The 12,323-nt window shown below is 38.9% G+C and overlaps 1 protein-coding gene across 2 annotated transcripts in view; it reads right to left on the bottom strand.

The window, feature by feature from the left end:
* The window catches only part of NRIP1 (nuclear receptor interacting protein 1), an 87,831-nt gene extending 76,097 nt beyond the window's left edge, over window positions 1-11,734 (bottom strand). The window contains exon 1 of one of the 2 annotated variants that reach the window (XM_090275893.1): window positions 11,470-11,734. The gene's annotated coding sequence lies outside the window, so the exon portion shown is untranslated. Of the gene's footprint in view, window positions 1-10,780; window positions 10,943-11,469 lie in introns of those variants that run through there. The other variant, XM_090275900.1, reaches the window with a different exon arrangement.
* Window positions 11,735-12,323: the final 589 nt, after the last annotated feature.

Genomic DNA, 12,323 nt, shown 5'->3' with positions numbered 1-12,323 from the left:
ATGTGTATTATTTAAAGATCATTCATAGTTGTGTTAAAATGATGAATAACTCCAATGCCAGAATTTACTACTTTTTAATGAGTAAAAAAGAATGTGGCACAAGAGTTTAAAACTCAAAGTGAATGTGTTCATGCTATTAAAACAATACCTTAAAAGAAAAGCATCTCTTGGAGGATATACACAAAGGTGTACAAAATGTAAAACAGATGGATGGATGAGTAGTCAAAACTAAAACAAACACTTGTAGCAGCAAAGTAATGATTTATATTCTTATGTGCCTTTTTTTACTGTATTGGCCAATAATGTTAATTTAAATGAAACATCATGCATGAGTTGCAAAAGACAGTTCATGGTAACAGAAATTAAGTTTGGGTCTCTGCTGAAAAATCCAACACTGAAGAATTCATACTAATGTACAGAATTGATGCACTCTATAACATACTGACAGGCAAAGAAATGAAAAGGAAAGGCCGTACAGACACTCAGGATAAGCACTGATGAAAACACAAAGTAAGTAGAATATACCACATAAATATAGTAAATGTGCTAATATTTTTACTCTTTAATTTGGACAACACTCCATTAGTCTGCAAATCTTCTTTTGCTATGATTTATAAACATGTAAATAGATAGAAAAATATATGAGTCATGAGAAGAGATAATCTTTCTGTTTACAAAAGACATCTACTTCCATGCACACATAAAGTTATGTTTAGTAAAAAACTTTTGTCTTCACAAAGCAAGAAACTAGGTTAAAGTTATTGTAAGAGCATTTGTTAAATCTCAGTGCTGTAAATATATATCCCAGATAATCTATATATTTTCTTTAGCATCTGAAAATTCTGGTCTAGAAATTTCTGAGCTGCATTTTAGAATAACTTTCTTTTCTGCTTCAGCATTATTAATCTAGTTGAACACAACAGTGTTCTAACAGAAGATTCACCTCTAGAAAAGAACAAATCCTCATTTATTAAAAAAAATAACAAATGGGCTTCATATATTAAGTCCTATAACTTACTGGTTTGAATCAAGTTATTCTTTGTATCCTCTAACTTTTAAGATTACTGAATGCCCGTATTAACTCAAGACATGATATTTGAGAGGCCCCTTTCTGCCCGTCCAGTCAAATCCCATGCCATTAAAGGTGTCAAGCTGGTGGGTTCTATGACTACTGGAAGTGACTAAGGAATCCGCCTGTAAGGCTCTAAAAATATTTTGTTTCATTTCCTTAAAAAAATTTAAATGTTGCTCCCAAAGATTCTGCTGAACATGTTTTTTACTACCTTGTAAATTGAGTATTTTTAAAGAAACTTAGCATTACAAAACAATTTCAAGTGCCAAGTAATTATAATGTCACCAGCAGTTTCATTTTTTCCTTCAAATTAATATGCCTAGAAAAAGAGGTGATAAATTTTAAGAAATATTATTCCTTTTAGACATTCTAATTTAAATAACTTAAAAAAATGTTGAGCAGCAGCTATTATGCACAAGTTATACATAATAATTAGAAGCTATTATATACAAGCACAAAAAGGTTCCATTCCTGACCCCTCTTCAAAAAAACAGATTTTATCAATAGTTGTTACTGGTACAGTGCAATTCAACAAGTGTTTGTAACAGACTTCTATGTGCAAGGCAACTATAGCACTGACAATACACTGATGAATATGCTTCTATTCATGAAGCTTGAGGAAGCTTCTACTGAGGAAGACATACATTAAACTAAACAAGTGTAACTATTAACAATGAGGGGTATGGAGAACCATGAGGGACAAATCTGATCTTGTTAGAGACTTGGGTACTGTGGTGAGCATTACACTCTTTCCCACTGTCCAATGAGTGACATATTCTTTTCTCATTTGCTTCACCAAGGTCAGGAATGCGGTCAGTCTGTGGCCCACATTTTCAGCAATGGTCCACACTGTGCTTTCTCATCTTATTATCTTTTTAAAGGAGAATAGTGGAATGGGGCCCATAATCTTTGCATTATATTCCCAAATAAACCAAAAGACCCAACCACCTCCACTAAAAATTTTAGGACATTACTCTTCAGTAGTAAGTAGAACCAGCCATGAGTGTTCTGACCACACTAGCTGACTAAAGGTAGCTGGCTTTGTTAATCTACAAAAAGAAGTTCTCCCACTGATATGTAACATGCAGAAACAAAACTGATGAACAGATGTGAACCTGTACTATAAAAATGCTCTGTAAAGTCTAGCCCAGAAAATACATTCCAAGTACCAGAATTTCAGATGGATCATAAGACTGCTCTGAAGACCATATTTTAATTGCATGAGACGAAAACAGGCTAGAAAAGCAAGGGTGATATAATTGGCCTTTTCTCACTTTCCTCAAGAAGATGCAGTTATTCTAGTTATCAAAGATCCTTCCTTGTTATTCACTTGGACTTTACTGCTGGATCCATTTCCAAAAGTTATTAACCACTCTTCATCACCTGGTACACAAGCCCCTCTTTATGAGACTGATTTAGCAAAAAATAAACAAAGAAAAAAGTGTGAAATAAATCTAGACTTGGTTTCTTATCCTGAGTTTACCCAACTGTTAACTGTGTGAGTTTAATTTAAATTCTTAGCGGTTCAATTTCTTCCTATGTAAAATGCAGACAATAAATGTATCAGAAATTTTCAATTACCAACAATGACAAAATTGTTGGAAGATAAGTCAGTCGTCATGTACCCCATTGCATTACAAGGATACCCTTGACAAATTAAAAAGGTGGGGGGAGGGTTGAGAAATTGAGAAGAAAAAACAGGGAAAAGGGAAAACCAAAATAAAGGAAAAAAGAGACCAAGGAGAAAAAAGGTATTTAAGTGCTAAATGGTAGTATTTATCACTATTTGATTTATAGTCAACAACAACTACCTATTTTATGTGCTCTTCCATTACACAAGATGCCTCTAAAAATTGATCTGTTTGAAAATGGTTAAATAGAACAAGGTATCTCTAAAAGAGTAACTCAGAGCATCCATATCAAATTCCCTTCCAACCTAAAAACCTAAGGATTCTATAAATTACTTCAATCTGTGAAAGCCCAGCAACAAATAAATAAATAAAAATGTAAAAATCAAAATAATCAAAGTTAAAAGAAATAAAGAAGAAAATATCACAGTGATCAGGTCAATCATGGATTACAAGGATAGGCAAGAGCAGCATATCACTAACAAAGTGAACAATGAGTTTCATTGCTTAACTTTTGCCTCAGTAACGCCAAACATCTGGATACTGGGGAAGAACCATAGGGTAAATAAAAAACTTCCATCTTTAATTCTTGGCCTTAAACAGATTACCTATTTTAATTAAATTTTTTTAAAGGCATGAATGGGTTAGATAAATAATATACATATATTTCTGAACTCCAGAAATACATATTTTTTTCCTAGACTGTTCACTTAAACAGTTTCTCTCGTTTGGCTAGATACAATGTATTAGTTTAATAAATTGCAGTGAAACATTCCTATGCAGCTTTTATGCAAACACTTTGGTTTGTCCAACATTTCCTTGGCAATTCAAAATGCAAAGCTCAATAGAAAATATTATGTATAAGAAACTTATTACTCACGCTTGTGTCTCCAATATAGTTTCAATTTGACTATACCTTTTAGTGTAGAAGGAACCACTCAGCTTGATTCTTTTGAGTTCAAAATTCCATAAATTTTAAATGAGGCAAGTAAAAAGAGGTGGAGAGGTTTATAACTCCATTTCACATGACCTCAACAAGAAAACAACATGCCTGATGTATACTTAAAAAATATTATATGCTACACACCTCCGCATCTCAAAAATTTCTTTCCTCACCATGGTCTACTCCCAAAATGAACCCAAATACTCTCATCTCTCTATTTATGCTTTCCTCTGATAAATTCACAAACAACTATCAATTTCCTCTTTGTATTGCAGAGACTAGGTTAATAGTATAGCATAGTCTTTAAAATAATTTTAAATTATTGTGGATGAAGATAGGGCAATAAAAAAAATCATGTTAAGAACTGCAATAGTCAAGAGGTTTAACTTTTCAACCAGGAAGAGTCATGGCTCTGAATTTGCTACAACCTCCCCTTGCAGTGGACAAACATAATTAGCCTTGGGAATACCAGGATTAAGACCATGACAAGCTATTTTAATGATTTATATCAAGAAACGTAGTTGCTTTCTCTGCCTCAAAGAACACTACAATGATTCTGTGGTATACTTCACATGGGTTAGCATTTGGGAGGGAAAAGAAACTGCAGAGCAGCCCTTGGTGACTACATTTCCCCAGTACACACAGGGATCAGGACACAGCTCTCGGAGAACTAACATCAACTGCTGCAGAATCATACATTGCAAGTGATGTCCCTTCTCAGAGAGACTCATCTGAGAATCCAGGCTGTGCAGACTATATGTGCTGCATGAGTTCTGTGGCTGTCAGATTGGGAACAGGGTTTCTGATGACCTTTTAAAAAATCAAAGACAGGCTGATTTTCCCTTTAAAAGATGGCATATTCTCATGAAAAAGCTAATTGTTATCAATGAAATTAGCCATGTGACCTCAGGCAAGTTACTCAGGCATCTCTAAGACTAGGTTTCTTTATCTATAAAATAGAGAAAATGATGCCCATATGTCACCGGGGAACTGTGAGGTGGCCAGCACAAAGCAACTGCTCCAAGCCTTTTTCTCCTCCCTGCTCTTCCTCCCCCCAAAAAAGACAAGTCAAAAGGTTTGTAACTAGAAAACAAATGTTTCATATTTCAAGTTTTTACCCAATCACCTCTACTTTATTTTTAAAAGGACAGGCTTGAATCTTTACTGTTTATTGTCAACAAGAGCATATACTGATGTATATAATCAGAATTTAGAAATCAAATCCAACTCACTGTTCTACAGATGTCGCCCAGAGATATAAAACAACGTTCCTTCTATCTGTAACATATATTGCTTCAGTAGCAGAATCTAAGCTAGAAAAGTACATGTGGACTAACAAAACAAAAATAATACTCTTTTTAAAACGTTATTCAAAAAATCAAACTTGAGCCTATACGACCCATTGTGCTATAATATATTCCCTTGAGGGGAAAAAATGTAACTGTGATTAATTTATTTTGAGGATATTTCTATACCCCATTTGATAGTGTTTCACATGTTTTCAAATACTTTTTCTTGATGTTCTCCACTTTCTTCTGTCCTCCTCTCTTCCCTTAAGTTGTTTCTTTTTCCACTGTGTAAATCTACCATCATATTTTAGAATATTATAAATTCAGGAATAAAGAAAAGTCTAAAAGACTGCTTTTCAAAAACCAGATGCAATCCCTTAAACTCTTCACCTCTCTCAATTTTTAGATTGACTCCTCTGAAGAGAAGTCCGTTTTTTATTCTGAACTTCTAGTTCTCAAACTTTCATTGTGTTCTGTTACAGGTCCAGGCTACTACCTCTATTGTCATTAAATCACCAAACCAACTATAATACCATTCCCATTTTAAGAATGAATATAAACACAATTTCCTACCTTACTGCTGCAATGCTAAATTATTTTTAATGCAGTAATATTTAACATGTTCACACATTATTTACACCACAGTATAGGCAAATTCAACAATAAAAAGCATACAACTACAAAAAACTAGCTGACCTCCAATGTGGCTTAACTTTTTATTTATCTAAAGATGATCACCTGACTAGCTCCTGGTACCCTCACATAGCTAGCGGTAAAGATAAGAGTAAAGCCCTGACTGGTGTGACTCAGTTCATTGGGCCTAGTGACGCAAACCGAGAATTCTTGCTTCAATTCCTCCTCAGGGCACATGCCTGGGTTGCTGGTTCAGTCCTCAGTTGGGGCATGTCTGAGAGTCAACCGATGGATGTTTCTCTCCCTCTCTTTCTCCCTCCATTCCCCTCTCTCTAAAAATAAATAAATACTGTAAACTTTTTTTTTTAAAGATATAAGCAAAATAATCAAAGCACACTACTAACAACAAAAGCTCCTAACTCCTTATTTCCTGAGCTGTTCTCAGCCCATTAGCTAATTATACATTTGAAAACAAGGAGTAGCGCAGATTATCATTTAACAGGTGACTAAAACATGACTTCCTTAGTTAGAAGTCCAAGGGTAAAAGACTCCTTTCCATCTAAGCTCTGAATAAACACCAGCATCAGGTCAATGAGAGTAGTCCTGGTCTCAGTGGTATCTTAAGTGGATGACTCAAATTCCCAGCAGGCTTCTAGTTTAAGATTTCTTGAGACATTAGGCTTAGTCACACAGTGACCTGGAATTTAAGGCAAATAAGGGTCTCTTCCTCCTATTCTTAAAGATATTTTTGCTAAAGGACACTAAGCTAAAGAGGCAGATGGGTTTTAATTTAGAGCTTTATTCCCTGAGGTATACCAAGTTAAAAAATGTTCTGGGGAGCCTGAACCATGTTAGCTTTGACTTTCAATAGTAACTATTAACCCTATCAGAGAAGCAATTCTATTTCAAACAAGGGAGAGAGGGAGGATTGAGGAAGGTGGGAAAAGAAGGAGGATGGTTGGATGGATGGATAAATGAATGGATATCACAAGCACCTTCCTAACGTAAGATTCAACATATTCCAGCATTCTTCTTAAATTTATTTTGCCCAAAAACAAATCAGTTAAATTATAATTTCTTTAACAGGAGATTATCTATAACATTATCTTCAAGAACAATCTATCTTAAAATCTGCCATAGCCTTTAAAAAATATCTTAATACAACTAAGTAAATATAGTGGAATCTTTATTTTCATAATTCAAAGAATGACTTTTTCTACATTTTTGAGTTGCCAGTCTTTTAAATTCTTCAAATCTGCTTCTCATTATATCACTCTTTTAGTTCCAGGCTAAATGTTAACCCTACCATGGGTTAAGCCATTAATTTAACAAAATTCTAATGTAATGGTAAAATTTTCACCTTTCTATTTTTCTTATTCTTGTTCTTCTCCAAGTTTTATGATCTCAAAAAAGTCTCTTATTTCCCTAAAATAACACAAGTTCTGTAGTGTGTAATATTTGCAAAATAGTATAGGAATCTATTTGAATTTACTTAATACAGAGTAAGGCCCTACTTATCTCAATACCCATATTTATTTTGAAAAATTAAAACCACCCTTTCTGTAGTTATTTACATCAAGTTATTTTTATCAGATATCCTGTGTACGAGTTCCCAAACCTCAGCACTGTTTTGCATGTTCAATAAGACCCTTGGAAAACGCCAGATCTTAAAAGAATAATTAAAAAAAAAAGTAATCTAATATTAATTTATTTTCTTCCAAACTATAACTCCTGGTTCTATTCTGGCGGCCAATTTTGATCCTTTATATATATTTAAGAGAAATTCGAAAACAAAGTGTACAGTAACAAATGGGAAATTTGTCATTTCTTCCCCTCAGACAACCACTATTTATGTAATATCGCTGCCCTCATAAAAGGGAATCCATTACCATCAGCAATTCATTTCCCTGCTTCAGCATCAGAGGCAAACAGGACACAGAAACACAATAGCTCTCCTCCATTTACTTTTTGTTCATTGCAACCTCTGGACATAATCCTCAGTTCCATTCCACTGGCCTGCTTCATCATCTGACACCCCTGATTTTTACCTTCTCCAGTCTTAGTGACTATCTTCGTGTTATATTTCTCTGATTGTTGTGTTATCTAAATACTATGGAATGAGTTTTCTCAAACCCCTACCTCCCACAGTCCCTTCAAAAAAACTTCAATTTAAGGAAACGCAGCTTGAGCAATTAAATCCACAGATTCAAACTCATTATTCTGAAAGCACTCCCTTCACCATTCTGTTGAAAATGTTCTACTTTTCAACAATCAAAAATTGCTTTTCATAAAAATATTTCTCCAGTTGAAGGTCATGGGTACAGATGACTTTTTCAGAAGGGAAAGTTTCCCCCCAGTCTTCATCCATGTACCAGTAAATCACCATTAAAATCAAACCAAACCCATGTTGACTGTGTATTAGCCATGAGAAGTGGCATATAGAAAAAGCAAGAGTAAAGAATTACCTTCACCCCATCACAGCCAAGAATGGAAGCAACAAATGAAGAAGTCAATTTTTATGGACGAAAACTTCCAAAGATGTGGAAGCTATTTATTTTAGAAAAGGGGACAAGAGAGTGAGAGAGTAGTAAAAAAGAAAGAGGTAGGGACAGATAAACTAGAACTCCTTCTTTTCTACTAATCTACACTTTAAAAACTAATCCTAAAGTTTGAAAAGCAAAACTGAACCTATCAAAATTTAAAGTAAACCATTTTTCTTGATAAAAATGAGATGTTCTGAACTTCTTTTGGGCAGAATTATCTTTGAACCTGATATACAAAATTATTATTGCTTTAAGTTTCATACGATCTTAAAAGTTTTAAAATTAAAAACCTAATTCTTTTAACTTTATATATTCTAAGCCACTCTGGCTTAAAATTACTTCTATGCCAGCATCTTCTAGTACTAGTTTGCAATGGAATCTATACAATTAATAATAACTTTCTTCCCTCTAATCTTCACAGAGCCAAGGATGACATCTCCTTGCCTCCCTATTTGTTCTATTAGATTGACATATTTTACTTCATCTGTCACCTTCCATAAAACTCTGCCTCCAGATGAGTTAATTCATTTTTAGTTGTCCTCAATGTTCTAAAATAGTGAAGTTTGACAGAATTAATAGTGTGCTAGTTCTCTCTGTTCAACCGGAATTTAATTAAAGATCTTGGAGGCCATCTTTTTCTATGGTTATACCTTTTAAAGAAGGAACATCACTTCCTCCATGAACAATATGATAAGCCCCATGGCAACAAGGCTGCCTTCCTAAAATCTTCCATTTAACAGTTTGCTTTATTTTGTATGAACTACCAGCAAGACAGATCATCACTTCACACTGATTTTACTTTTCACATCTAGAAACCACAACGCTACTATAGTTAGTCTACATTCTCTTTTGCCTTTGCCTTTGCAGTTTAACACTCCCTTATATTTTTATTTTATCATTGCTTTTGTTTCACCTGGACCTCAAAAAGTCCTAATGGAATTTAGATTCTTAAGGATTCCTTGAATCTCTGGTAACAATGTATAAAGTTTTTCAGCAATTAGAGCTACCTTGGAGCACAAACTGAAAATTCATTCCTATTTTAAATCCTTCTGAATTAATATCTTTTGGAGAACAGCCCACTCAACTTGATATGTCATAACTTTCCATTCTAAAGGCAGCATGAATAATTTAAATTGGCACTTGCTATTTATTACACAAATAATTGTTCTCTTGGATGGCCTTTTGTAAGCTAGCAATTCTTAATCATTCTGTTAGAACCACAAGAGATATGTCAATGTAAGCAAACTTCTGGAGCAATAAATTAACAAACAGACTCTAGGTGGTGGTATAGGTTATTTTTTACCATGTTTTGCTCTTAAAACTTCAAGAGTCATAACAGCCTTCAGCTTCTTTTATAGACACTTCTTTATTGGGACCTTACACTATTTTAGGGTGTTTAAATTAGCAAAATCCAGCTTCTGCATAGTTTAGAGTCACATGCAAGAAGTGGATTTAAATCAAGCCTTCCCAAAGATGTTAAATCTGGTTTTCAACTATTTCAAAGGCACTATACAGAACTCATTTGAGTAAAAGCAAATATATATATATATATATATATATATATATATATAGTTTCCCTCTTCACACACCTAGGGCACTTTTTCAGCTAAGTATGGTAAGAGGCCTTTCTCCATGAGAATGTATGAAACAGACCAGAGTAAGGCAGAGTAAGAACCCTGCAGAGTGCAGGATAGTAGCTGTTCCACTGACTGACCCTTCTTTGTCTCCAAGAACTAATTCCAGGCAGAGAAAAGTTACAATTGGTCATGAAGCCAGTAGTGCCAGAACCAGTTAAACCCAATCCACGTTACCAAATGGCTGGGCAAAAACAATGCAAGTTACTTTGAAGTTGAAAAACACTTCAACATTACTACAGGCAGCAATGCACATTAGGTGCCAAGCAGCTGAAGCCCCTTTGTTTAAAAAGTCCACTTATTTCAGTATCTCTTCAACAAAGGTAGCGAACTGGTGGTTAAATACTGAATCACATCAGAAAGATCCAACCCACTTGCTAAATATGATTCACTAATAAGCAGGTTCAATGCAATTCATAACTTTAAAGAATAAATTACCAGCCCTTTGCTTCACAAATTGCCCCCCCCCCCCCGTAATGTAAAGAGTATTCGTCATATATAACCTGATAATCATTTTACTTTGGATACCTATAGACAGTCTCTCTTCCTCTAACGACAAATTTTCACAAACAATCTCACATTTAATCACTTGCATTACTGGAGATAAACTCCAACTCAGTTAGACCAATTGAAAAGTCCTTGTAGCTGGAAAGGTCTTAACTTTTTTTCCAAAACAGAATGTCCTATTATAAAAAATATTTTAAAAACCAAAAAGTACTTATTCTGTACTTTTACTGTCTTCTGAATTCAGTTAAGCCCCTAACGAGACAGAAGGTAGAAACTCCTGTAATGCTTCAGAGATCAACATGTGTCACAGACTCCCAGCCTGCTCGCCTCTAAGGCACAGTTGATTCCTTTGTTCCTTCAGACCGAACACCAACTCTAGATTAAAATTGGGAAAGCACTTTGGAAAGGATGGGAGGATCTATGAATATTTCCAGGGGCATCCTTCATAAAACAACAACATTCACTAGTAGTAAGGAGAACACAGATACAGAAAGAGAGAAAAGAAGCCTCCCGAAGCCTCCCAGGACTCACCCAGAAACGTGAGCCCCGTTTCTGGCTCTGGGGTCAAGTGATGGTTGCGGCCTCGGGTCCAAGGAGCCTCACCCTCAGGAAGGGAAGGGCTAGTACCGATGCGTCGGGCCAGGGGCTTTGGTGGGGTCTGGGAGTGCTGCTCCTTTGCCTACTCACTTTTCCTGGCCAGGAATCCGCGCAGCACCGAGCAGGGAGGAACCCGGGCGAGAGGCGGGGAGCTGCGCCCGGCGCCGCCCTGAACGCCCGGGGCAGCAGGACCGAGAGCTGCGCGGTGAGAACCGCCCAGCACACGGGGCTGTGGGGGCAGCCGATGAGGCGCAATCGCGGCCCGCTCACCTGGCTCACCAGGCACAAGGCGGCAGCCCCTGACCCAGCACTGGCACGGTCCGGCTGGTGAGCTCAGGGCCAACTCCACAACTTGCCAGCCCCGCTGCCGGGGCCCCGAGAGTTGCCGGGGAGATTCGAAGGCAGTAGGAGAGGCGGGATTTCCCCGAAAACGATTCCTCCGCGCCGAGGAGCCCACCCCGCCGTCTGCACTCGCTCCTGCCACTGCCGCGCTGTCCCAACCGTCCAGACGCCCCAGCGGCCTTGCCCGCCAAAGCCAACGCCGCCGCGGGCCGTGCTCCCCGGCCGTTTCCGGCGGCCCAGCCGGCTGCTCCTCCGAGCCCCCCGCCTGCGGCCGCACTCACCCGAGGCCACCGCAGCTCCGAGCCTCGGGCTCCGGTAGACTCACTCCACGAAGGCGCCCGCCGCCCCTCCTCCCCTGGCGCCCCGGCGAGATCTTCCCTCCGACTGGCAGCGCTGCCAAGCACAGAGGCGGACGCAAGGCCACCGGCGGGCGTGGGCCTGGGTTGTCCCTCCGCCTCTGCCGCCGCCTCTTCTTCCTCCGCCGCTGCTACTGCCGCCTCCCGAGTTCGGGGCTCTGCTGCAATGTCTGCGAGACTGACTTTGAGCGCCTCGCTCGCCGCCCGCCGGCAGAGTCCGCTGCGGCCCAGTCCCTCCCCCTCGCCTCTCCACGCCATTCAGCAATTCTGCCAAGTTTCTTAACCCTTTTTTCCCCCTCCCTCCCATTGTCACCAGGGCAGGAGGAAGCCACTCGGGTCCGGGCAGCTCGAGGGAGCCGAGGACACCCCTCTGTGTGTTGGTTTTCCCCTTGCCCGCCCTCCAGATGGCCGGGCGGGGCTGCAGGGCCCCGAGGCAGCGGGAGGAACGCCTCGGCCAAGGGTGGAAGGGTGGGTGCTCCGAGTGCCCGAGCTGTCCCCCTTGGCTCCCGGCTCTGTCCAGCCGCCCCCCGACTGCTGAAGGCGCCTGGACAGCTCCTCCCTGGGGCCTGGGGCGTCGTTCTGGTTACACAGGCCAAAGGCTCGCTTTCAGAGCACAGCCTGGGAGTCAGGACGCCCAGGATCCCCGCCTGAGTACTGGCGTCCCCTCCTCCGATCTCACCCCACAACAGCGTTCTCTGGGCTCCCTCACCCCTAACTTCCACCTGCGTGTCCTGCTTTAATCTTGGGGGCTGGGGAAGACGGGCACTAACTCGTCACTT

This window comes from Furipterus horrens, unplaced genomic scaffold, assembly GCF_987537825.1.
Source record: "Furipterus horrens unplaced genomic scaffold, mFurHor1.1.pri manual_scaffold_1, whole genome shotgun sequence".
Taxonomy (NCBI): domain Eukaryota; kingdom Metazoa; phylum Chordata; class Mammalia; order Chiroptera; family Furipteridae; genus Furipterus; species Furipterus horrens.
The sequence above is the reverse complement of the archived record's forward strand: the minus strand, read 5'-3'. Positions and strand labels throughout refer to the sequence as shown.